Source organism: Mirounga angustirostris, unplaced genomic scaffold (assembly GCF_029215605.1).
Source record: "Mirounga angustirostris isolate CCGP_5_RB_7025 unplaced genomic scaffold, mMirAng1.0.hap1 SCAF_7, whole genome shotgun sequence".
Lineage (NCBI taxonomy): Eukaryota > Metazoa > Chordata > Mammalia > Carnivora > Phocidae > Mirounga > Mirounga angustirostris.
This window is the reverse complement of record NW_026991715.1, coordinates 109479401-109503454: the sequence shown is the minus strand read 5'-3', so window position 1 is coordinate 109503454 and position 24054 is coordinate 109479401.

Sequence of the window (24054 nt, the reverse complement as noted above, 5' to 3'; positions counted from 1 at the left end):
GTTCAGGCTGTGATCTTTGTTTCTCAAATAAGATTACTAGGCTCAAAGAAGACAGAGGCTGAGCCACTGACACTTGCTTCTCTCCCCTGGAGTGTTAGTCAAAAAATAGCTGCTGAATGCACAGTTGTTCAAACTGAGTCAAATAAAACCAAAATAAAGGAAATTATCATGTGCAGAAAATAAGAAAAATCCACTAACACTATAGTTTGAGTCAAAAAACTGTCCCCCGTTAACACTCTTTATCTATGAAATGCCACGTGGCTTTACATTAAGTCTTCCCACCCATGATCTCCTTTACAAATCAAACATTAGTGAGTCCAAATAATAATTGTCATTCCATTTTATGAATTAGAATTTCAGTGCTCACAGAAATGATTGACCAGGTTCATACATCTAATAATTACTTTCTAATATAATGGTGGTGGAGGACACAGAGATTTAGAGCTTGAAAGAGTTGAATTCAGACCCATATATGGCCATTTATGTTCTTAATACCCTTTAAAAAGAGACTTGACCTCTAAGTACAGTTTCAACATCTATGAGTTAGAGACAACACCTCCCCTTTGATAGGATTTTTGTAAAGAACAGAGCTATTATTTGGAAAGCAACTAACACTGTCTGGCAGCTAATAGGCACTCAATACTATTGAGTAGCTATTATTATTAAGGATGTAGTAAGTAAATGAGAACATAAGTTTGGTAGTCTAAACAACCTACTTTTAAATCCCAGCTCTGTCATTTACAAGCTATTTGACCTTGGGAAACTTACATAACTTCTCTAAGCTTAAATTTCTTCACTTGAAACTGAGAAAAGACTTCCAATCCCTATCATGATAGAGTGCCTTCTACTGGACAAGTTCTCTTGTCAAACACAATGACAAAATCTGCACAAAATATGTAAAAAATGTTTAAAGCCATTGTAGCACAATCAATGCAAGCAGAACATGAGGGGCTGTTATTTTAGAAAGGGGCTTTTTATTCTGGCTCTTTTCCTCTGAGAGCATTTTCCAAATTATAGTGCATAGGGATAGAACCCAAGAAGAAAATGGCAGCCTAAACAGGCTGAAGAGACAAAAGTCAACATTCAGAGCTTACAAAGCAGTTGGGACTTGAGGGCAAATCCCACAGAAAATAGAACCTGGGCAGTGGGCATATATTCCTCTCAAATTATTGATCACATTCTATGCAGAGAAAGACTCCAAGACATGTGGCAGAAAAAAAAAAAGCAACTGGAAGTTTAAAAAAATCTAAGCAAATATTTTAGCCACCACACGATGCCGAAGAGATGAAGTCTGGAGTTCAAATACCATCAAGGTAGATAGGCCTTTGTAAAGATCCTAAAGTACCATAAGGGTCATATGAATAAGAGCCACACACTAGGATTAAGGGCAAAACTGAAAGAGGCCAATCATAAGAAAGCCTATGACAATATCAAGCTTATTCACCTGTGTTCTATCTGCATGCTAAGAGAAAACTCAACTTCTTTGGAGAAAGATAACTTCACCTAGAACTTCTACAACTTTTTATTCACGATATTCATCATCTAAAGAAATAATTATGAGGCATGCTAAAGGGAGAAAAAAAAAAAACAGGACCAGATAACTAAAAATCAAAAAGAAAAGGGTCAATAGAAATTGACCCACAGATGATTCAGGTAGTAAAGTTATCATACAGAAACTTTAATTATGATTAATATGTTCAAAATAATAAATATATTTACCAAAGACCTGGTAAATGTATTTTAAAAATCTATTTTAAAAATCAAATGAAAATTTTAGAACTGAAAAATACATTTATATCAAGAATTTGAAATATTCGTTCAGCAGAAGATTAGAAAAGGGAGAACAGAGGATTGGTAGGGGGTTTTGTGTGTTTAAAAACATGTAAAATTCTGGGTCGCCTGGGTGGCCCAGTCAGTTAAGTGTCTGACTCTTGATTTCAGCTCAGGTCATGATCTCAGGGGTGTGAGATGGAGCCCCAAGTCAAACTCTATACTCAGCGAGGAGTCTGCTTGAGACTCTCTCTCTCCCTCTCCCTCTGTCCCTCCCTCCCATGCACATGCTCTCTCTAAAATAATTAATTAATTAGTAAAATTCTTGGCTTAAAAAAGAAAACTATAATAAAATAAAAATAAAAAGAACAAAATAAATGTAGACTTAAAATATGTAATAGTAGCACAAAAGATGAGAGAGATAAATGGAGTTTAACTGTTTTAAGGTTCTTGTACCATTTTGAAAGTGATCAAAGTACTAATCTAAGAAAGTCTATAATAAATCCAGGAAGTATAACAGAATTTCTAGGGAAACCACTGAAGGAAAAACAATTAAAAGGCTAATAGAAAAGAAAAAAAATGTAATAATGAAAATAATCAATTAATCCGAAACAAAGGAACAAAGATAAATCAAATAGAAAAAAATAGCAATATCATATAATTAAACAGAACTATCTTGGTAATTAAATGTAAATTAACTAAATATTCCAATTAAAAGACATTGATTGTCAGACTGGATTAAAAAAGCAAAATCTAGGGCACCTGGGTGGCTCAGTTGGTTAAGCGACTGCCTTCGGCTCAGGTCATGATCCTGGAGTCCCAGGATCGAGTCCCGCATCCGGCTCCTTGCTCAGCAGGGAGTCTGCTTCTCCCTCTGACCCTCCCCCCTTTCATGCTCTCTCTCTCTCTATCTCATTCTCTCTCAAATAAATAAATAAAATCTTTAAAAAAAAAAAAGCAAAATCTAATTACATACTGTTTACAAGACACTTTACATATAAGAACACAAAAGATCTATTGCAGAGGGTGCATAAAATATATCTTCAAAATAGATAAAGCAATAACTAACAAATTAAAATAAAAGATAAAAATCCTATCATAGTTGGAAATTTTACCCTCCTTTCTCAATAACTGATAAAAGAAACTGATAAAGAAAACCAGTAAGAATACAGAAGTCAACATGACCTGTCATAATTAACATATGGGGAACACTATGTCCAATAACCACAAAAATCTATACATATTCAAGTCCATGTAGAACATTTACCAAAATAGACTTGATAAACTATGGAAATGAGGCCCAAGATTATTAGAACAAGCATATCTGGGCACCTGGGTGGCTCAGATGTTTAAGCGTCTGCCTTTGGCTCAGGTCATGATCCCAGGGTCCTGGGATCGAGTCCCACATCGGGCTCCCTGCTCCTTGGGAGCCTGCTTCTCCCTCTGCCTCTCTCTCTCTGTCTCTCATGAATAAATAAATAAAATCTTTAAAAAAAAAAAAAAAAAGAACAAGCATATCCATTCACACACTTTTTTTTTTTTTAAAGATTTATTTATTTGACAGAGAGACAAAGCAAGAGAAGAAACACAAGCAAGAGGAGTGGGAGAGGAGAAGCAGGCTTCCCGCTGAGCAGGGAACCTGATGTGGGGCTTGATCCCAGGACCCTGGGATCATGACCTGAGCTGAAGGCAGACGCTTAACGACTGAGCCACCCAGGCGCCCCCATTCACACAGTTTCAACATTTCCCCAGTTCCCTGAACTGTGTCTTCAGATCTCATTCCCTTCTCTGACCTTTAGCTGGCTTCTCTGTCTTCTTTCTCTTCAATTCCATCCACTTTCCACATTGCTGATCCCAGCACATCCATGCTTAATGTTGAAGAACAGAGTATTTGCTTGTTCTTAAATCTTCTCCCTCACACAGATCGCCTGCTAGTTGCAAGGGGGAAAATACTAACTATATAATGGAGAATTCAGATAATACCTTGACTAGCTGATCAAAATGAACAGTACCGGTGGATGGCAGATGGACACGGTGCCTCTCGCTGTATGACTCTGGGGTGGCTGCACTATCATGGATAGCCTGTTCTTCTGAGGCTCCACATGAGGAAACATCAGACTAACTCAAAATAATGAGCATTCTAGTACAGAGGGAGAGGGGCTTTATTCTTCCAAAAAGTCAATAATGTAAAACATAAAGAAAGACTAAGGAACTGTTCCAGAAAAACTAAGGAGACATGACAACTAAATACAGTATGTGATCAGAGACTGAACCCTATACTGAAGGGCAAAAATGGTGTAAAAGAAGTTATTACTCTATTGCTTATGGTTATTTGTCAACTGACAAAATTGGTACTATATATAAACATTATATCAATGTTAAATTTCCTAAAATTAATAACTGTATACAATGAAGTATTGAGAGATAAAGGTACATGGTATATCAAACTTATTCTCAAATAATTTGGGAAAAAATATACATCGAGAAGAGACAGAAACAGAGAGATGAAAAGACACAGGGACACAGAGAGACACACAGGAGATGAAGAGACACAGAGATACAGAGAGAGACACAGAGAGCTGACAGAACACAAAAAGCAATAAAGCAAGGACATTTTAATAATTAATAATTCAGATAAAGGGAAGAACAGAAAGTCTTCATATTGTATTTGCAAGTTTTCTGTAAATTCCTCAATATTTCCACATAAAACCCTTTCTAAAAATGAGAGGAAAAAAACTTAAGGATTCTCTACAACTTAACTGTGCTTCTTTAAATTTGTGTGAGCATAAGAATCCCCTGAAGACTTGATAAATGCAGATTCCTGGACCCACGTCCTACCACCATCCCCAGAGATTCTGATTCCAAGGGTATATTTAATTCTAAGTAGTTCTGAGATTTGAGGCACCTCAGCCTAGTATATTGGTACCCAAAGAATGGAATGTTCGTGATTTTAGGGAATGTATAATTTGACACTGAATAACATTCATTCACACCATAAAAAGTATTTTCTTCGCAATCTCTCCTTTATCTTTCTGTTGATATCAAGACAAGAGTCCCTATTTGTAAGTAGCATGTTTTTAGCACCTCCTAATACATGTTCATCTCTTCCACAATAAAGAGAACATTTTGTAGGGTCAAAACCTGCAGTGGGCAACAATACTGAATTAGAATTTAATAACATTGTTATTATAAATATGATTACTTTCTATTTATAGTAACTGATAATGGTTTTCTATTAACCCTAGAGATATAATGTTTCTACAAAAAGTAAACTAATCTGAGTTGACTAAAAAACTTTTATAATAACACAGGGGGGACACAGATATGACAAAAATTGTAAAAATGGTCTAGCAAATGATTGAAGTTTAGAAAACATAACCCAAAAGGAAAAATTCAAGCTCAAACTGTCCCAAGTCTCCTGTCCCACTTCATCTGCCACTGCTCACATATCCTCATATGTGGTTTCCCACTCCCTGAGCAAGCCCTACACTCACAAATGTCTGACCTGTTCTCCTGCCCTTTTCACTTGCCCTTCTTCCCATCCTGTCCCCAAATGATCCTGTTCTGTAAGAGAACATGCAAAGCATATAAAAGTCTGGCCCTTTAAGAAAGCTAGGGAAAAAAAAATGGAACATTTATTCTCTTCAAAAAGAGAGAGAGAGAGAGCCCTGAGTCAGTGAGATAAGAATAGCTAGAAGAGTAATTCTACTTCCAAGAATGTATCCTTGGGTAATAGAGAGCACGCAAATGATTCTATACATTGATGTTCCCGTGTAATTTATAACAACAAAATACTAAAATATTAAAACCATCAATGGCCAACATGAGAAGACTGGTTTGTTAATATTCCATTAGATGGAAGTATCATGGTTTATTTTACCAGTGAAATCCACACATTTAAAGAATTTTTTATAATATGGGAGAAATAGTCAAGGATGTAGTGAACACCTTGATTTTCTCTCCACTATCCAGTTTATCCTTCCTGTTTTGTATGGTCACAATGTATTTGTGGAAATTGAACCCATCTCCAAAAAAGGGCTCAAATTTATCCAAGCCAGTGGTTTTCAAAAAGTGGTCTCTGGACCAGCAAATTCAGCATCACCTGGAAGCTTGTTAGAAATGCAAATTTATGGGTACCACCTTGATCTACAGAATCAGAAACACTGGAGGTAAAACCCCAAATCTGAATTTTAACCAGTCCCTGAGGGGATTCTGATATACATTCAAATATAAGAACCACTGATCTAGGCCAATTATGGTCAATTGATCTCCTCTTGATTCAGGAATGGACACATTGTTTAATTGGGGTCAGTGAGATATGAAGGAAAGTTTGCTGGGAACTTCTGGAAAGAGTTTCTACAATGAAGGGAGTTTTTAGAAAGAAAGAGCACCTATTCCCCTGGATTTCTGGGCTATAGCTGCAATGCCTGGGATTGCTAAAGCCATGTTGCTAAAAGCTAGTTGAAGCAGAAGATGGTGGAGCTGAGATAATCACACAAAATGAAGGCAGAGCCACTGCGGAAAAAAAAAAAAAGATAATCCTAAATTCTACTCTACTTTTGGATTTTCAGTTATGTGGGCTAATCTATTCCTCATTTTACTCACCAGTTTGAGTTGGTTATTTTGTTACTTACAGCTAACTCCCATCTGATATATGGTATGATCCTAAGTTTAAAACACATATAGAGGCTCAGGGAAAAAACTAGAAACTAGAAGAAAATATAATTAATATATAAATATTTTGTCTGGGTGGAAGAGTTATGAAACAGGCTATTTTCCCTGTATTCTTCCAGTTTTTATAAGGATTACTTTTATAATCAGAAAAGAATATTTAAAAAATAGTTGGGAGAGGTTACTATAAACATATTATATTTAAAAGAGAGTCAAGAACCAATAAAACAAAAGAGATAATGAAGACAAGTGGTATGGGACATCTGGGCAGATGGTATAAACCAAAGGAACCAAGAACACAGAGTGTTCAGAATTAGTAGCAGTGAGGTGTTAAGGAGATAATTAACGGTTATATTCTAAATAGCAGCTGAATATAAATGAGAACAGATAGGGCTCAATAGCTATGAGAAGACCTAGGGCAGTACAAAGATGGAAGTAAAGATAAACAAGAAAATATTTTGGGGGCGCCTGGGTGTCTCAGTTGGTTAAGCGACTGCCTTCGGCTCAGGTCATGATCCTGGAGTCCCGGGATCGAGTCCCACATCAGGCTCCCTGCTCAGCAGGGGGTCTGCTTCTCCCTCTGCCTTCTTCCCTCTTGTGCTCTCTGTCTCTCATTCTCTCTCTCTGAAATAAATAAAAAAATAAATAAATTTAAAAAAAAGATAAGAAAATATTTAGAGAAAAGATACTTATAATTAGTAACGCTATGCTCGATTTGTATTAAGGGTTCATTTCCTTTAACCCTTGCTCCAACTCAGTTACTCCAAGAATCATGATAAGAAGGTACCCTATGTTCCTGGTATATCTATATATGACTCTAACAACTAACAGGTATTACATGCTTACTATATGCCAAACACTGAATATATATTATCTTATTTAATCTTTGAGGCAGATACTATTATCAGTCCTATTGCACAGATGAAGTTGCTGACGCTCAAAGTGGCTAGTACCTTATCCAAATGCACACAGGTGGGGCAAAGATGAAGATTTGAACTGTGTGACTCCAGAAACTGCCTGTCTACCACTACACTCTCACGGCAGCCAAGAAATGTTTGTGGAATGATAAATGTCATTGTATCCATTACCTGGCTTTATATGCTGCTGTCAAGATAAATACTTTAAAATTTAAACATAAAATAATATAGAGGGTGCTGTAAATATCTTTTTACTCTTTGTTATCCATGAAATCTACATACTATTGGTCACGCAATTACATACTAAATGCAATTACTGAATGAGTATTCCCTGATGAAAAGCAGGTCAGAGCCTCTCAGGAGTCAGAGAGAGAGAAAGCCTGGGGCTTGTAGGTCTGGACAGATGGTAAGCTAGATAAATACATTTTTAGGGTTCAGAGTTAGTAAGCCCCAATGACGGATCACCTATCACTTAATGGACATGAGAATTGCCTGAAAGAGATTTAAAGAATCTTAGCCTACAACTCAAGCCCTGTTTATTGATGAGCATGACTTAAGGAAGAATTTGAACCAGACCAAAAGCAGCTGGGAGAAAAAGTATCTGCCTCATCACGAAAGCAGTTTTAAAGAAACCGTGAGAATGAATGGGCTACAGACAGATCATGCACCTCTTCTGCTTGGATGCAGTTGCCCCCAGGCAGCTCCTTTTCAGGAGGACAGATTGTGAATGTGTTTGGGATGAAATGAGAGAACAACAGAAGATTCTGGTGACCATCCTAAGCTCAGAAGGAACTAGTACCTGCTGGACCCATCTCTTTATTTCTAATGAGATTTGGCTGCCTTCTTCAAACACACCCCCAGCCTAGAGGACAGTGCCAGGGAGGAAAGCCTGGCTGGAGGATCCTACATATTCCCAATGTCACTACTCTCAAAAACAATATGAATGACTCAGCACTACCAGGTCCCCTGGCTCCAGCAAAGATGGTGCTTGGAACAACATCCACTCTAATTGTCACTGAAAGCTACTTGGAGACAGAGATTGCTCTTGGCTGAGACAAGCAGAGAAGGAACAGGGCGGAGAAGAACTTCATTTGTAGGGAAATAAAAAGGTGGCATCAGGACCCTGGGAGCCAGGTGGCTTTTAAACAATTAAGCTCACTTGGGAAAACAACAAAAGTTACAGCTTCCTATGCTTTTTACCATTACAGTTCTAGTTGGGGTTTCCGGATTTTTACTTTCACTGAATTTGGCTCTAATAAAGAGTAATGTTTGAAAACATTTTGTGCCATTTAGGAGGCTTTGTGATCAAGAGGCTTTTAGCGCTGTGGGGGAAAATATGGACAATCTCTTCTACCCAGCTGGATTATAAATTCAAAAGTACAGAGACTAGGTGTGTTTTATTCGCCAATGTATACTCACTGAGCCTAACACAGAGTAAGTGATGAATGAATGAATGAATGAATGAATGAATGAATGAATGAATACCAACTTTCTAGAAATACCTTAGAATCTCAGGATGGAAAATATGACCTAAGAAAACATCTACTCCAGTTTCCATAAAATCGGAGATCTCCTTTAACAACATTCTTGGCAAGAATGCATCCCTTATCAACCAATTCACTATTCTTCCACCTCACTTTACAAAAACCATTTCGTTTTCAAATGGCTATGCTTTTTGTTCACCCTTACCTGAATAAGAATCTTTCTTCCTGAAAATCGGGGCCCCTAGTCCTCATTCTACTATCTGGGACCCCACACACACAAAATAAGTCAGCCCATTTAACAAGACAGCCCTCTGAATATCAGACTCTTTCTTGGCTCTACCTTAGGCTCAATATCCCCAGATCCTTTAACAGTATTGTTCTAAAATCCCCAACGGCCCGGTTTCCAACATTCTTCAAAGTATGACCTAAGGAATGTTTGTCTCCAAGTGTCACTCAACCAGTGTAGAATGGAGCAGGACAATATGATCCCTGGTCTGAATAGCCTATTAATAGGATTCCAGCCCAAAATAAGGTAAGCATTTAATCAGCAGAAAGGATTTCCTTAGAAAATACCTGTGAATGAGCTCTCAACTTCTAAAACATGTATTCATTCATTCAGCAAGCATTTATTGAGTACTTAATACATGCCAGAATTGAGCCAGGTGGTAAGTACACAGAGGTCATTCCTACCCTTGGAAAGTTTAGAGTGTGCAATGGGAAACCATAAAGGATTTAAGAAAAAGGAAAAAGATAGATGAAAATCATTCTATTTTTCTCCAATTCGTTTCCCACCAAATGTCCAAAGCACCTGGGATCTTCTTGGATGCCTCATTTTTGTGACCTTTAATACCCTGGTCCTAGAATCCTCATTTAGAGTGGACTAGTGGAAACAGCATGAGCCCAGATAGCAACTTGATTCCAGTCTGGGCTCTGCCACTAACTTGCTTTGTGACTTCAGTTTTGTCTACTCCCTATTAACTCATTTGTTCATGAAAAGCATTGCTAAGACCTCTTCTGGAAACTTCCAAGCATTCATCCATACGGTTACCGTGTCTTTATGTGATTCCAAGTTAAAAACGAAATTTCTTCCAGGAATAGGATGCCCCCACTCTCATTGGTTGTCAAGGGTAGCTGATTCTTTCTATCCTTTTGCAGGGTTTTAGTCCATTCAGGCTGCTATAACAAAAATATCATAGACAGGGCGGCTTAAACAACAAACATTTATTACTCACAGTTCTAGAAGCTGGGAAGTCTGAGATCAAGATGCCAGCAGATTTGGTGTCTGGTGAGGGCCTGATTCCTGGTTTATCTTCTATGTCTTCATGTGATGGAAGGGGCATAGGAGCCCTCTGGGGTTTCTTTTAGAAGGACACTAATCCCGTTCATGTGTGCTCCACTTCATGACCTCATCATCTCCCAAAGGCCCCATTTCCTAATATCAACACACTGGGGATTAGGACTTCAACATAAGATTTTGAGGCGCTGAAAACATTCAGGCTATGGCACCCACACGCAGACATCCCTCTAACATGTTTCACATAAAGAGGGATAAAGAAAGGACACCACTCCCTTTGCTCACAATTTCCAATTCATCACTAAGTCCTAGTGTTTCTGCCCCCATTGCTGAAACCCATCCTCTCAGCCATAGCCTAGGTACTGTGCCAGCTCCTCACTGCTCCTCCCACTATCCCCTTTCCACCCTGCAATTCATTTTCCACACATACCCAGAGTGCTCTTTTTTAAACTTCAATCATACCACTAAACCCCATTAGAATCCTCCAGTAAACTCCCAACTGCAAGAAAAAAAAAAATCCAAACTCCTTTCCTTAGTTTGCAAGACCTTTGGGAGCTGGCCCTGCCTCCCTCTCCATTAGCATCATTCATCATTCTCTTCCTTGCTCCCGAAGCTTCTACCTCAATGGGCTTCTTCTGTCTCTCCAGCACATATATCTCTTCCCATCCTAAGGTCTTTGTACTTCCTATCCCTCTACTGAGAATGTTCTTCCCTGAGTCCTTTGCATGGTATACTTCCTACTCTTTTAGATATAGTCTCAAACATGAGCTCCACAAGAAGCCTTCCCTGACCATTCTATGTACAGTAAAATCAGTCAATCCCAGTCTCTCTCTTATACACACACATACACATCACAGCTCTTATGATCATTTCTCCTTATTTCTATCAAAGCACTTATCAACCTGCAATTCTTACCAATTTGTTTATTTGTCATCTGTCCAGTCTACTAGAAAATGTTCCACGAGACTAGGAACCTGGTCTATCATCCTACTCCCAGTACTTCGAAGAGTATCTGGTAAATAGTAGATGTTTAACAAATGTTTGTTGGGTAGTGAATAAGTAAAGGAATGAATGAATTCACCACTGCTTCTCTTTATTTCAGTGTCTTTTAATATTTGTATGGAGGGCAGGGGAGGGAAGGGCAAAAATAGAAATAGAAGGACACTAAAGAGTAATGACCATGATGGTGAGAATTTCAAAATTGGACAAGAAGGAGTGGTCAGCTCTCAAAGTTGTAGTCAACATAAAAAAAAAAAAAAAATCCAAGTTTCTAACAGCCAGAGGTGTCCAAGCAAGAAATGGGCTGCCTTGTAGGTGAGTCACTCCCTCGGTGTGTGTGTACAGGAACTGCACGGCCACTGCCAGGGCTGTTGCAGAGGGGATTTACGCATCCGAAGGGGGACTGGGCTAGGTGGCTTTAAACGATGAGCTCACGGCTGGAGCGGCCCCAGGCCAGCAAGTATGAGAGCACTAAAACCCTGGCGAGGTGCTTCCTCCTCCGGTAAATACACGACATACGTTCAATTAGTTTCTCTGCTCCAGAAGAACCAGCTCTTAGTGCCCTCAGCAATGAGATTTTGCTAATTGAAAACACTTCCCTCTATCTGCTTGAGAGGATTGGACTAAACGAGGCTACTGAATGTAGTACATGGGGCGGGAGCCTAACTGGGGCAGGGGAGACAGAGTAGAGCAGCAAAACAGACAGTCTGGGGCAGTGGGGCTGAGGGATAGGTCTCGTTTCAGAGATGCTGGAACTTCCAGTCTTCGGACAATGCATTTTACCAGGAAATAAGCATACCCAGCTTAGGGGTAACGTTTTCCCCCTTCTCCTGGGAATGATTCATTTCAGCACAACAGCAATTATAAAAGTTGGGCCTCTCCACCTGCTTGTAAGGATACCAGATTTTGACCCAAACATGTTGCTTCTGAAAGAGGCAGCCATTGGTATTTGAACTGTAGAGGGTAACTTGGGAGACCTAAGCCAGGTAAGAGGAAGAGCCATCAGAGTTCAAAGAGGCAGCAGCAACAAGAGCAGTGACAGAAAAGAGCAAGAGTAGCAGCCATCATGTATGAAGTGCCCTGGGCCAGCCTCTATGCTGACTGCTCTTACAACATTCATATTGTTGTCAGACTCATGACAATTCCACGAACAAGAACCAGTATAATCCCATTTTACAGATTAGGAAACTGAGGCCTTTGGATTTAAGAGCTTGCCCCAGATCACACAGCTCGGAAGTGATGGAGGAGGGTGGCCCCTGATCTGCCTCAAGAGCCAAGGCTCTGAGCCACAGAGCTAAGTATGGGGGACCAACCAGGTGCTCCCCAGGGCCTGCTAGAGCTACTGCTCTTTCCAAGACCTGGCTCTTCTCTGACATCAGGCTTTTTTTTTTTTTTTTTTAAAGATTTTATTTATTTATTTGACAGAGAGAGACACAGCGAGAGAGGGAATACAAGCAGGGGAAGTGGAAGAGGGAGAAGCAGGCTTCCCGCTGAGCAGGGAGCCCGATGCAGGGCTCGATCCCAGGACCCTGGGATCATGACCTGAGCCGAAGGCAGACGCTTAACGACTGAGCCACCCAGGCGCCCCTGACATCAGGCTTTTTGAAAAAAATCTAAGGTCCAGAATATAGGCACTGGTTCTTTGATGGAAAAGAGAAATCTTTGGAAAATAATGCCTAAAGTGACCATGGAGGATCTCTCTTCCTGTCTTTTCCTTAATTCCTTTCCAACTGTGATGGCTAATTCTGTGTCAACTTGACCGAGCCATTGTGCCAATATTTGGCCAAATATTATTCTGGCTGCTTCTGTGAGGGTGTTTGTGGAAGAGATTTACATTAAATCAGTAAAATTTGAATAAAGCAGATTGCTTTCCAAAATGTAGGTGGGCCTCATCTGATCAGTTGAAGGTCTGACTAGAACGAAAGGCTGACCTCCCTCGCACCCCTCCCCATCAAGAGGGAATTCTCCCAGTAGACTGCCTTCAGACTTTATCTGTGTTCTGCACTGAATGTTTGTGACTCCCCAGAATTCGTATCTTGAAACCCTTATACCCCTCCCATGTGAAGGTACTAACAGGTAGGGGCTTTGGGAGGTAATTAAAATTAGATGAGATCATGAGGGTGGAGCCTTCATGAGTGGAATTAGTGCCCTATAAGAGTCACAAGACAATTTTCTCCTCTTTCTGCTCTCCACCAGGTGAGGATACCTTGAGAAGGCACCATCTGCAATCCCAAAAAGAACCCTCACCACAACCCAACCCTGCCAGCACCCTGACCTTGGACTTGCAGCCTCCAGAACTGTGAGAAATCAATTTCTATTGTTTTAAGCCACCCAGTCCATGGTATTCTGTTATAGCAGCCCCAACATACTAAGACAGTCTGCAACTTCGGCTCTTCCTGGTTCACCAGTAGACTGACCTTAGACGCAAACTGCCATTTCTTCCTGAGTCTCCAGCCCACCAGCTTCCCCCATCAGATTTTGAACTTGCCAAGCCTGCACAATTACATGAGCCAGTTCCTTAAAATAGATCTTTCTCTCTATATATACACATATGCTATTGGCTCTGTTTCCCTGGAGACCCCTGACTAATATGCCAGCTGAACTTTCTGATCACAGAAGAATTCCCATGTTTCATCCCACAAGTCAATCACTTATTCACTCATGCCAACCACATGTTTGGTCTTACAGGACCACACTGCTCAAATTGAAAGGTGCTCAGGCATCACCCAGGGAGCTTGTAAAAGTGTAGATTCAAATGCACCAAGTCTGGGGCAGGGCCTGAGATTCTGCATTTCAACCACTGCTCTAAGGTAATGCTGACATGCTGGTCCATGAACCATGCTTTGAGTAGCAAGATTGTAGGGACAAAAGCAAAAAGACACCTGAGTGTACCCAGAAATTTTCTTAATCTAGCACTAAGACCCGCTTTTTAAGGCACATTTTAAAAAAGAAAATAAAATCTGGTTTTCTGGTTCAATCCTCTGTCTAGGCAACATTGCATCTTAAACACTGTAACCTGCTGCTCACCTTAGCCCAGAAAAGCTCTGTCACATTGTTCTCCAATCCCACCCACTTTTCCTCTTAAAGGAGACCAACATTTGGCAATGCATAAGGAGAAAAACACAATTAAACCAAAAAGAAAACCTCCCCCCCCCCCCCCGTCCTTCCATTTCAATTAGAATCAGCGGCTGTTGGAAATGGGCAAATTTAGAGCTGTAATACCAATGGAAACAGTGAATTCTCAATTGTGATCAAAAGCTTCATTTAGCAGGCTGAAAAGCAAGCATGAGCTTAATTGAACAAGAGAGAGATCCTCTCCAAAGCATCCAGGCATAATCAAATAGCCTTGAAAAATATAATGCATCAGATGGAGGGGAATTAGGCCTGGGCTCCAAATGCCCTCGCCTGGCCTGTATATCCCCCCAGCATCAGCAAAGAGAGACCTCAGAGGTCATCCGGTCCGACTCCCCAGCCTATGTGAGAATCTACCTTAGACCAGAGCTTTCAAAATCTTTGCTTATATGCACAGAATACATTTACATCCAACCCAGTGTACACATACCATAGTAAAAGCTTCACCAAATAACATGTATCACTTCCACATGTGAAGTCCTCCAATACTTGCTCTACTTTTTCATATTTTTAAATGCTGTTGAAAAGAATGGATTTCGAGACTCACTAAGGGGTCATGAACCACAGAGTGAAAAACACTACTCTAGGGTACGCCAGGTAAGCAGCCAACCAGCCTCTTCATCTGATGGTTGAGTGCCCACCATCTTCCAAGCTCCGGGGACACAGCAACAAACTCACAGACAGGTGGAGAAGACAAGTGTTAAACAAACGATCATGCCAGTACATATTGAGTACTACAAATTTAGGCAAATGTGGGAAAGGAGGCACAAAGCACACAGTGGGAGATCATAATGGGGGGAGGGGGCTATTTGGGACCAGAAGGATGACCGAGATGGATCAGGCAAAGCCTTCACTGAAGGAGTTTTCAGCTGGGATGAAAGGATGAGTAGAGAGCAGCCAGGCAGAAGGAGGGTATTCATGGCAACCATCTCCCATGCCGGGGGGAGGGGGGCAGATGCATGGTTATCTGTGGCAACCTCAAGTGGTAATAAAACAGCACCCGCCCAGGCCAGGTTCATCAAGATTTCACCATTCATCAGACGCTGGGCCAGCCACTTCACAATACCACCAGATCTTAGTGGAATCCAACTGCCTGGGTCTGAATCCCAGCCCCACTCCTTATAAATTGTGTGATTTGAAGCAAGTTAGTTCAGGTTCCTCATTTGTAGAGAAGGGATTATTCATGGTGCCTGCCTCATCATGTCGTCACTAGAATTGAGTTAACACGAATGGAGGGGCTTAGACAAATGCCTAGTACATGGTAAGTACAGAATAAATTGCTAAATAAAGACAGATGGACTCAAAATCTTTAACAACTTGCTTCAGTAAGCACCACTTGTCTATTGGCACATGAAAAGAAACCCATTTGCCATCCCTGAACTAGCTGATTCCCAAAAAGAGTTATTTTTTTCCCTACTCTAATATTTTAAATCTAGCAGAACAGAGGGCTGAATTCCTCCACCCTGCAGGGCCCTACAGCAAAGGAGACAGGAGATAGGAGATGGGGAGAAAGGGAACAGGTCTGCCTGCCCACCCCCAGCTGCCATCTCTGGGCCTGCAGTCACCGCCAGTCTCTCCTTGCTGACTAATTTTCTAGTTCAACACCAATGATACAGTTGATTTCTCCAGAGAACTATAATGGAATTACAGTATGTTTACTTGATGCAGAAAACCTCTGGCTAGATAGTAAATTAGGGGCTTCACAACGTTGAAAAATCTTCAAGCTTTCAAGAAGCCTAAACAGATCCAAAATGCCAGGTTTGAGTCACATCAATAATTAAAATTAAATTATTGTGCTGAACTGAAAGTCATCTCCAATATAACATTTTTAAAAATGGTTCTCCAAAGATAAACTTAACCTTGGCTTCAGGGAGGGATCTACTATAAATCCACAGAATCAGAGACAGAAAAGCAAGCTGTTCCCATTGTGCACATGCTGTGTCTAATTCCCCATGATGGGCAAGAACAGGGAGGCTTGGCTGGGCATTCAAAACAACCACTGCTGGGAAGAAGCGATAAAAACAGGGGGCAGACCTCATATTTGCAGGGCTTGTTACAGTTTACTGTCCACACCCATCATCTCTGTTGGTCCTCTCGGTATCCCTGCAAAGTAGGTATGGCAGGGACCTCCAGCCCCATTGCACAGATGAGGCTTATCGTTGCAAAATGACTAGAGTCAGGACACGTGGCCAGTCAGTGGCATAGATGGGATGAAAAGTCAGGTTTCCTGGAATAGAGGAAAGATGGGAAGAACGGAAAGAAGTAGGAAAAAGGGGAACAACCAGCCTTTCAAAATAGCAGAAAAGGAATATAAAGTTTAAGAGCAAAAGGCATTTTTGCAATGACTCTGAGCTGTTAAAATTATGCTTGTTCCTATGCATTCTTAGAAGATGTTATGCTGTTACTGATATAAAAATAGCTACCAATAGCCAACAACTTACCGTGGGCTAAGTATTGGTCTAAACAGTTTACATGAATGATAATGATCCCCGTGTAATCCACACAATAACCTTCCAAGTAGAAATTATCATTTCACTGTTGAGAAACTCAGATTCAGAGAGGTAGATTATTTACTGAAGCTCACACAGCTAGTAAGAAGTAAACAGACTTGATCTTAGTCTGATTGCCAAGCCCAACCTCCTAAATTGGGCTATGCCGTCTCCAGAGATACCCAGGGGAAAAAAGGTAAGCATTAATGGGACCAAACTATAGGAAATGAGGGACCTCCATATCAACCAAAAATTAAACTAAATGCTACCCAGTTCCTGTGTTTCCCCTGCAGGCAGCTTTATTGGGCTGATGAAATTGTTATTTCTGTTATTCATTTAACAAATACTTATTAAGCACCCACTATGTGTCAAGCACTGTGCTTAACACTGGGAACATAGCAGTGAATAAATAAATAAAAATCCCTGCCCTTATGTAATGCCCATTCAGTGCAAGAAAAAACAAAGGCAAAACAAGTAATACAAATATTATGTTAGCGGGCAGTAAGTGCAACAGAAAAAAAAGCCAAGCAGGAAAGGGGGAAAGGAGGCAATTTTTAAAAAGACAACCAGGGAGGGCCTCACTGAGGAAGAGGTGATCTTTGAAGCAAGTGATGCAGTAAGCCATGTAGATGCTAGGGAAAGAACATTCCAGGGATTGAGAACAGCAGTGCAAAGGTCCTGGGGTGGGAACAACAGGAGAAGAGGTCACTAGAGCAGAGCGTGGTAGGAGATGATGTCAGAGAACACAGGGCCAGGTGACATGTGGGATCTTGGCAGCCTTCATTAGGACTTCGGCTTTCAGTGAATGGGGAGCCATTGGGGGGTTAGCAGATGAGCGACAAGATCTAAGATCCGAGTCACATTTATAGGATAACTCTGGCTGCCACTTAGGCAACAGACTCAGTGGGCAAAGGTGGAAGCCGGAAGGCCAGTTAGGATGTGAGGGGGATGGTGGCTTGTTACTAATAATTATTATGATGTCAGGATGGCCCTTTACTCCTTACCAATACTTTCCCATAAATTACTTAATCTTCATAAAAAAAATCCTAAGAGTAGATTGGTTATATCCTATTAGATAAAGAAACCCAGGCTTTGGCTTGCTTAAGTGGCTTGTTCAGTGCCTTGCTTAAAGTCCCTCAGCGAGTTAGTGGCACTACTGTATCTAAAATCCAAGATGTTGTCATTCCATTCCCGGGGCCCAAATCCCATCCCAAGCCACTGCCTTGCCTCTCTGACTCCCACAGTATCCGATGATAGCCATCCGACCACCAGAGCTGCTTGGCCGGGCTGTGAGGGACATCGATATGTAGCTGATAACCCCGATCCCAGAAAACAGAATCCAACAAAAGAAAAAAGCCATGGAAACCCATCCTCACAGCAGCATCAGCCTCTTGAAGGAAGCATAATGGGAACGGAGGGCCAGGGAGTCTTCGGATGTAAATGCAGTCTGTATTCAGCAGTTCTTTGTGCCCAGACAATATTAGATGCCATGTGGGAAAAGGAAGAAATAAAATTCTCTGTTGTCAAGGAGATTATGATGCAGCGTGTAAAAAAGATTTTATTTATTTATTTGAGAGAGAGAATGAGATAGAGAGAGCATGAGAGGGGGGAGGGTCAGAGGAGAAGCAGGCTCCCCGCTGAGCAGGGAGCCCGATGCGGGACTCCAGGATCATGACCTGAGCCGAAGGCAGTTGCTTAACCAACTGAGCCACCCAGGCGTCCCTGCAGTGTGTAAAAGAGACAGTGTGCCACCAAGAGGAGATGAGCAGTCACACACAGACTACACATTCAGGGGTCAGGAAGGCTTGAGATTAGCCAAGTCTTCGGGGAAGGGAGCAGCTTGAGAAAAGAACCCTACTGGATGCTTTCCAAAGGTAGTCCCCAAATTCCACAACTTTCTGTATTTTTAGAGGTGTGTTCATAACCATCTCAGGAAAGCCTTCCAACACTGTTGATACTCTGTTGGCCTGCCAGGCAGCTTTCATGGGTCCATTATTCCTTTCCTCCTTAGTTTGTCTCTTTGAAGGTCCAAGACATACATGCTACCAGAAGTAGGATTTTCAACATTAAGACCAAGAAACCAAGGTAAACAGGTCTCCTTAGAAGAAGACCAATGAGTGATTTTAAATGTCTAAGCTATAAAGATCTCCAGTGGCCTTCAAAGTCAGGGGTTGGTAAACTGTGGCCCACGGCTGGCCTCCTGGCTTTGTAAATAAAGTTTTATTAGTATACAACCATGATCTTTGGTTGACAAGTTGTCAGTAGCGGCTTTATGCTGAAAAAAACAGAATTGAGTGGTTGCAACAAAGACCATATGGCCCACAAAGCCTAGAATATTTACTCTCTGGCCTTTAAATAAGCTGACCCTTGTTGTTTCCAAAGCCTGCATTCTAGAGGTGGGAAAACTGAGGGCCCGAGAGGTTTAGGAAACTGGCCAAGGTTATTCGAGGAGTAAGTGTATCACCTAGTAAGGAATAGAGCGGGTCACATGACAGCTGGCCATCTTTCAGTCATTTGGTTGTTCGCCCAGCAAGTATTGCTTTATCATCCTCATGCTCCAGGTCCTGGGTGAGGATGCTGCCGTACCGAATACATATAAAGCCCCTGCCTGCAGGGTTCCTACACTTGAGGGAGTAGGGGAATCAAAGACATTCAAAAAGTAACGAGGAATAACTACAAAGTGTGCACCGTGCTATGAAAGAAACGAATAGAATGACGAATAGAATGACAGGGCAGGGTGCAACTTGCAGATGGAGGGGGATATTTTGGACAGAAAATCAGGAAAGACTTTTCTGAAGAGGTGCCATTTGAGCTTGGCCATGAGAAATGAGGCAATAAGGAGTAGATGGAAAAGCATTCACGTGGAAGGAAGAGCAACTGCAAAATCCCTGAGGTGCCAACAAGGTTGGCAGGTGCAAGGAACTGCAGGGAGGTGCCCATGGCCAGAGCTGGGAGAAGAGTGGCATGAGGTGGTGGGGGGGATCAGAGGTGCCAATGCAGGCAGGCTCGTGGCAGTGAGTGTGGATGACCAACTCTTCCTTGAACATATTTCCCCTATAGTGACACATCACCATCTTCTTCTTCATCATCCCCATAATGAAGTCTTCAGAGGCCCAGGAGAAGAAAATGTTGCATGCTACAGAAAGCTGTGCTGGGTTAATTACAGAATTACAGAATTCCTAACCGTAACTGTGTTCCACGCCACAGCCCTCCTCACCAGAGCCCATCTCCCACAGAGCACTCCCAAAGACTGTGAGGGAAGGCCTCACCTTCTCTGGCCCACAGGTAGCTCTCCATCCTAGTCTGGAGAGGCAGACAGTCTGGTTGTTAATCATCTGGAACCTTCTACATCTTGGTTTGAATCCTGGCTCTTCCAGCATGACCTCGCACATGCAGCTTACATGTTTCTGGGCCTCTGGGAAGGGGGTGGTGGTGGTAATAACAGTTATCTCCCTGGGCTGCTGGGAGAATTAGAGGAGACGAGATGGGCCTTAGCCTTTGCACAGTACCTGGCATGTGCTCAATAATTCGATAAATAATAATTAGTAGTAGTGGGCTACATTAAGGTAGAGCTGCCACTGGGTCTCAGTCTTGTGGGCCGAAGACAAAGAAAGGTCTCACTGCTGTCCAGCTGTCAAATATACCAATAGAGAAACTGAAGTGCAAAGAAGTCAAGCGACCAGGGCACCTGGGTGGCTCAGTTGGTTAAGCAACTGCCTTCGGCTCAGGTCATGATCCTGGAGTCCCGGGATCGAGTCCCGCATCGGGCTCCCTGCTGAGCAGGGGGTCTGCTTCTCCCTCTGCCCTCTTCCCTCTCGTGCTCTCTGTCTCTCATTCTCTCTCTCTCAAATAAATAAATAAAAAATAAAATCTTTAAAAAAATAAATAAATAAATAAATAAATAAAAAAGAAGTCAAGCGACCAGCCCACAGTCACACAGCGATTAGAAGTTTGTCATGCTTCCGTGGCACCTCAGAGCCCACCCAGCTGCTCAGTACATCTCACCAACATGGCAGCCTCTTCCACTCTCCCATGCCCAGCTTGTCGAGGGCAGCCACCCCAGACGCCACACGGCCGGGCCCTCCAGCAGCCGGGGCTGTGTCTCCACCAGCCCTGCTGCCGCGCTGGCCGCCCTCCTGTGTTCCGGGGCCTGATTATGTTAAACCGCCTCTGAGGCCCCGCCGGGCTGTGCCCAGTGTTATCTCCCACACACAGTCGCCGCCTTGTTAAAAGGCAATCAGAGGAGCCGACTTTAATAAATGTTAACACCCTCAGTGTGAAGTCTGGCAATTAAAACTCCTCCCCAGGACCTCTGAAACAGGCCTGTGGAAAATCCCCCATCTTAATAAGCTCCTGTCAGCAGAGGACACCGAGAGAAAGGAAGGATGAAAGGGAGGCATTAAAATTGCAAAACGGAGGGAAGCAGCCCAAAAGGCTCTTCTTTCCCCACAGGTCTGGGAAGGGGTCTGAGAATCTGCGCATCCAGCAAGTTCCCGGGTGACGTGGAGGCTGCTGGTCCAGGGACCACAGTCTGAGAACCACAGATCTAGCCCAATGCCATCACATCACAGATGGGAAAACCATACAGAGACGGGGACTGGCCCAAGACCTCACAACTACTGGGTGCGGCCCCAGCCCAAAGAATCACCGTAAGCTCCTTGACAGCGAGCCTCGACTGTGTTTTAAATGCTTTTCCCCCCCAAGGTACATAGTGTTTATTCATCACCATCAGCACCATCATCATCACATCCTGAAAGGAGATCTTTGGAAGTCAAGGGAAGACGCGGTTGATGGCTGGCATGCTGAGGAATGGGCAGCCTGCCTCCTCAACACACATGAAACCGAATTGGAAAAGAGCTCCCCTAAGTGAGTTCTTTGATATCTCCGAATGACAAGATTCCCTTTGTTTCCTCTTCCTTTAGATCAGATTAAAGAGGGAGATTTTCAGGGTCCTTAGGCTTCATCTAGTCAAACCTTTTCCCTGAGGCCCAGAGAGGCAGGAGGCTGTCCCAAGGTCACACAGCACAGTGAGCTGCAGAGTGGTTCCCCTATTCTCCGTCCAGTACTTCTTCATCCCCTGAGTCCTCCTAGGCCCCTCACACATCAGAATGCTCTAGTCTAAGCAACATTCCAGAAGTCAGCCTCTCCAGAGTGAGGGAGTGGGGCGCTGCCGGCCCACATCACGGTAGGCATCACGCGCGCTCACTGGGGCTGTAAGGCTGCATTTTCCCTACACCACTCACAGCTCTCTCCTCCTGCCCCACAGCAACACCCCTGTCTGAACCACTGCTTGGCTCTCCCACCTCTTGGCTGTCCCAACGGTATTCACAGGGGTTGTTGTTATTCCTTCTGTCTGGAACTTAGAAGTAAAATCCTCTCCGCTCTAAAAACCTTGGATTCTGGGAACAGAAGACAGTGCCATGGAGTCATTAAGAACGTGGGCTTCTGTATGTGTTTCCTGGGGCTGCTATAACAAAGTACCACAAATCTGTGGCAGGGTGGGGGGTGGTGGGTAAACAACAGCAATTCACGGTCTCCCAGGCCTGGAGGCCAGAAGTCTGAAGTCAAGGTGCGGCCGGGCTTGGGTCTCTCTTAGGACTGTGAGGGAGACTCTGTCCCAGGCCTCTTCTTCCAGCTTCTGGAGGTTTGCTGGCAATCTTCAGCGCTCCTTGGCTTGTAGAAGCATCACCCCAATCACTGCCTTTCTCTCCACATGGCCTTCTCCAGACGTGCACATCTGTGTCCCGATTTCCCTTTTATGAAGGCATCCGTCATACAGGATCATGGGCCTCTCTATCCAGTATGACCTTGTTTTTTGTTTTTTTAAGATTTTATTTATTTGAAGAGAGAGCCACAGTGAGAGAGGGAACACAAGCGGGGGGAGTGGGAGAGGGAGAAGCAGGCTTCCCGCGGAGCAGGGAGCCTGATGCGGGGCTCAGTCCCAGGACCCTGGGATCATGACCTGAGCTGAAGGCAGACGCTTATCGACTGAGCCACCCAGGCACCCCAGTACGACCTCGTTTTAATTCAACGAATGACATCGGCAATGACCCTGTCCACAGGTAAGGTCACATCCTGAGGCCCCGTGGGCTAGGACTTAAACATATGTTTTGGGGGACACATGTAATCCCTCACAGCTTGGATCACACACACGGTTTGCCTCACTGTTCTCTCACCTGCCAGCTAGGAGACCCAGAGCAAGTCCCAACCCTCGGAGCCTCATTTTCCTCAGATGCAAAAATAAGAGGATTGATTAAGGAACACAGAGACAGCCACAAAACGGCAGCCACTACCCCAAACTGGCAAATCTGGGGGGCGCGAGCCCCGCCCGAGCCCCAGCTCCACTGCCTGCTAGCTCCATGGCCATGGGGGTCTTAACCGATCTTTAACAATAGATTTCAGTCATTCTCCTTGCAAAAATGGGGTCACAGTGATATGAACCCCACAGAGGACAATATGAGAAGTTTCCTGAGAAGAGCACTTTGAATCCTATCAGGTGGGGCTCCTGATCCTGGCGGCGGCTTCGGCCCATGCTGTACAAGCCACGTGGGGAATAGCGAGTCTGCGCCAGCAGCGCGGCCAAGCCACCTGCGCGGGACGATGAAGGGCAAATGCTCAACTGCCGGTCAGCAGCCCCAGAGGCTTGCAAGCAGCAGGAAGCCGACCACACCGTGGGCTCTGGGCCCAGGAACTCGGGCAGAGACTCGCTCTGGTGGAGGTTAATTTGCCCGGCTCCTGGGTGCCACAGACGAGGCCCAGATAGTCACGGCCTCTGAGGCTGGGGAAAGAGGAGTGGAGCTGCCTGGGCTCAGCCCAACTCACTCCACCTCCCTGCCCTCCACAGAGCTCCGCAGCCTCTGGCTATCAGCCTATCTGGGGCGAAGGGAAAAGAGGGGCTGGGGCCTGGGGTAAGGTCGAGAGGCAAACAGACCTGGGTTAGAATCCTGACACTGCCCCTTGCGGATTCTGTGACCTTGGGAAAGTTTCCTCCCTCTCCGAGCCTCAGCTTCTCAGCTGCAAAGTGTGGACAGTTGCAGTACCTGCCTCATTCATGGAGAGTTACGGCCGCAATGAGTGGGAAGTGTTTAATGTTGTACCTGCTCTGTAGAAAGTACATGCTTGTTTCGAGTTTTTATTTACATTCCAGTTAGTCAACATCTAGTGATATAGTGGTTTATGGAGCAGAATTCAGTGATTCATCGCTTAGGTACACACCCAGTGCTCATCACAAGTGCCCTCCTTAGTCCCATCTAGCCCATCGCCCACCCACCTCCCCTCCAGCAACCCTCAGTTTGTTC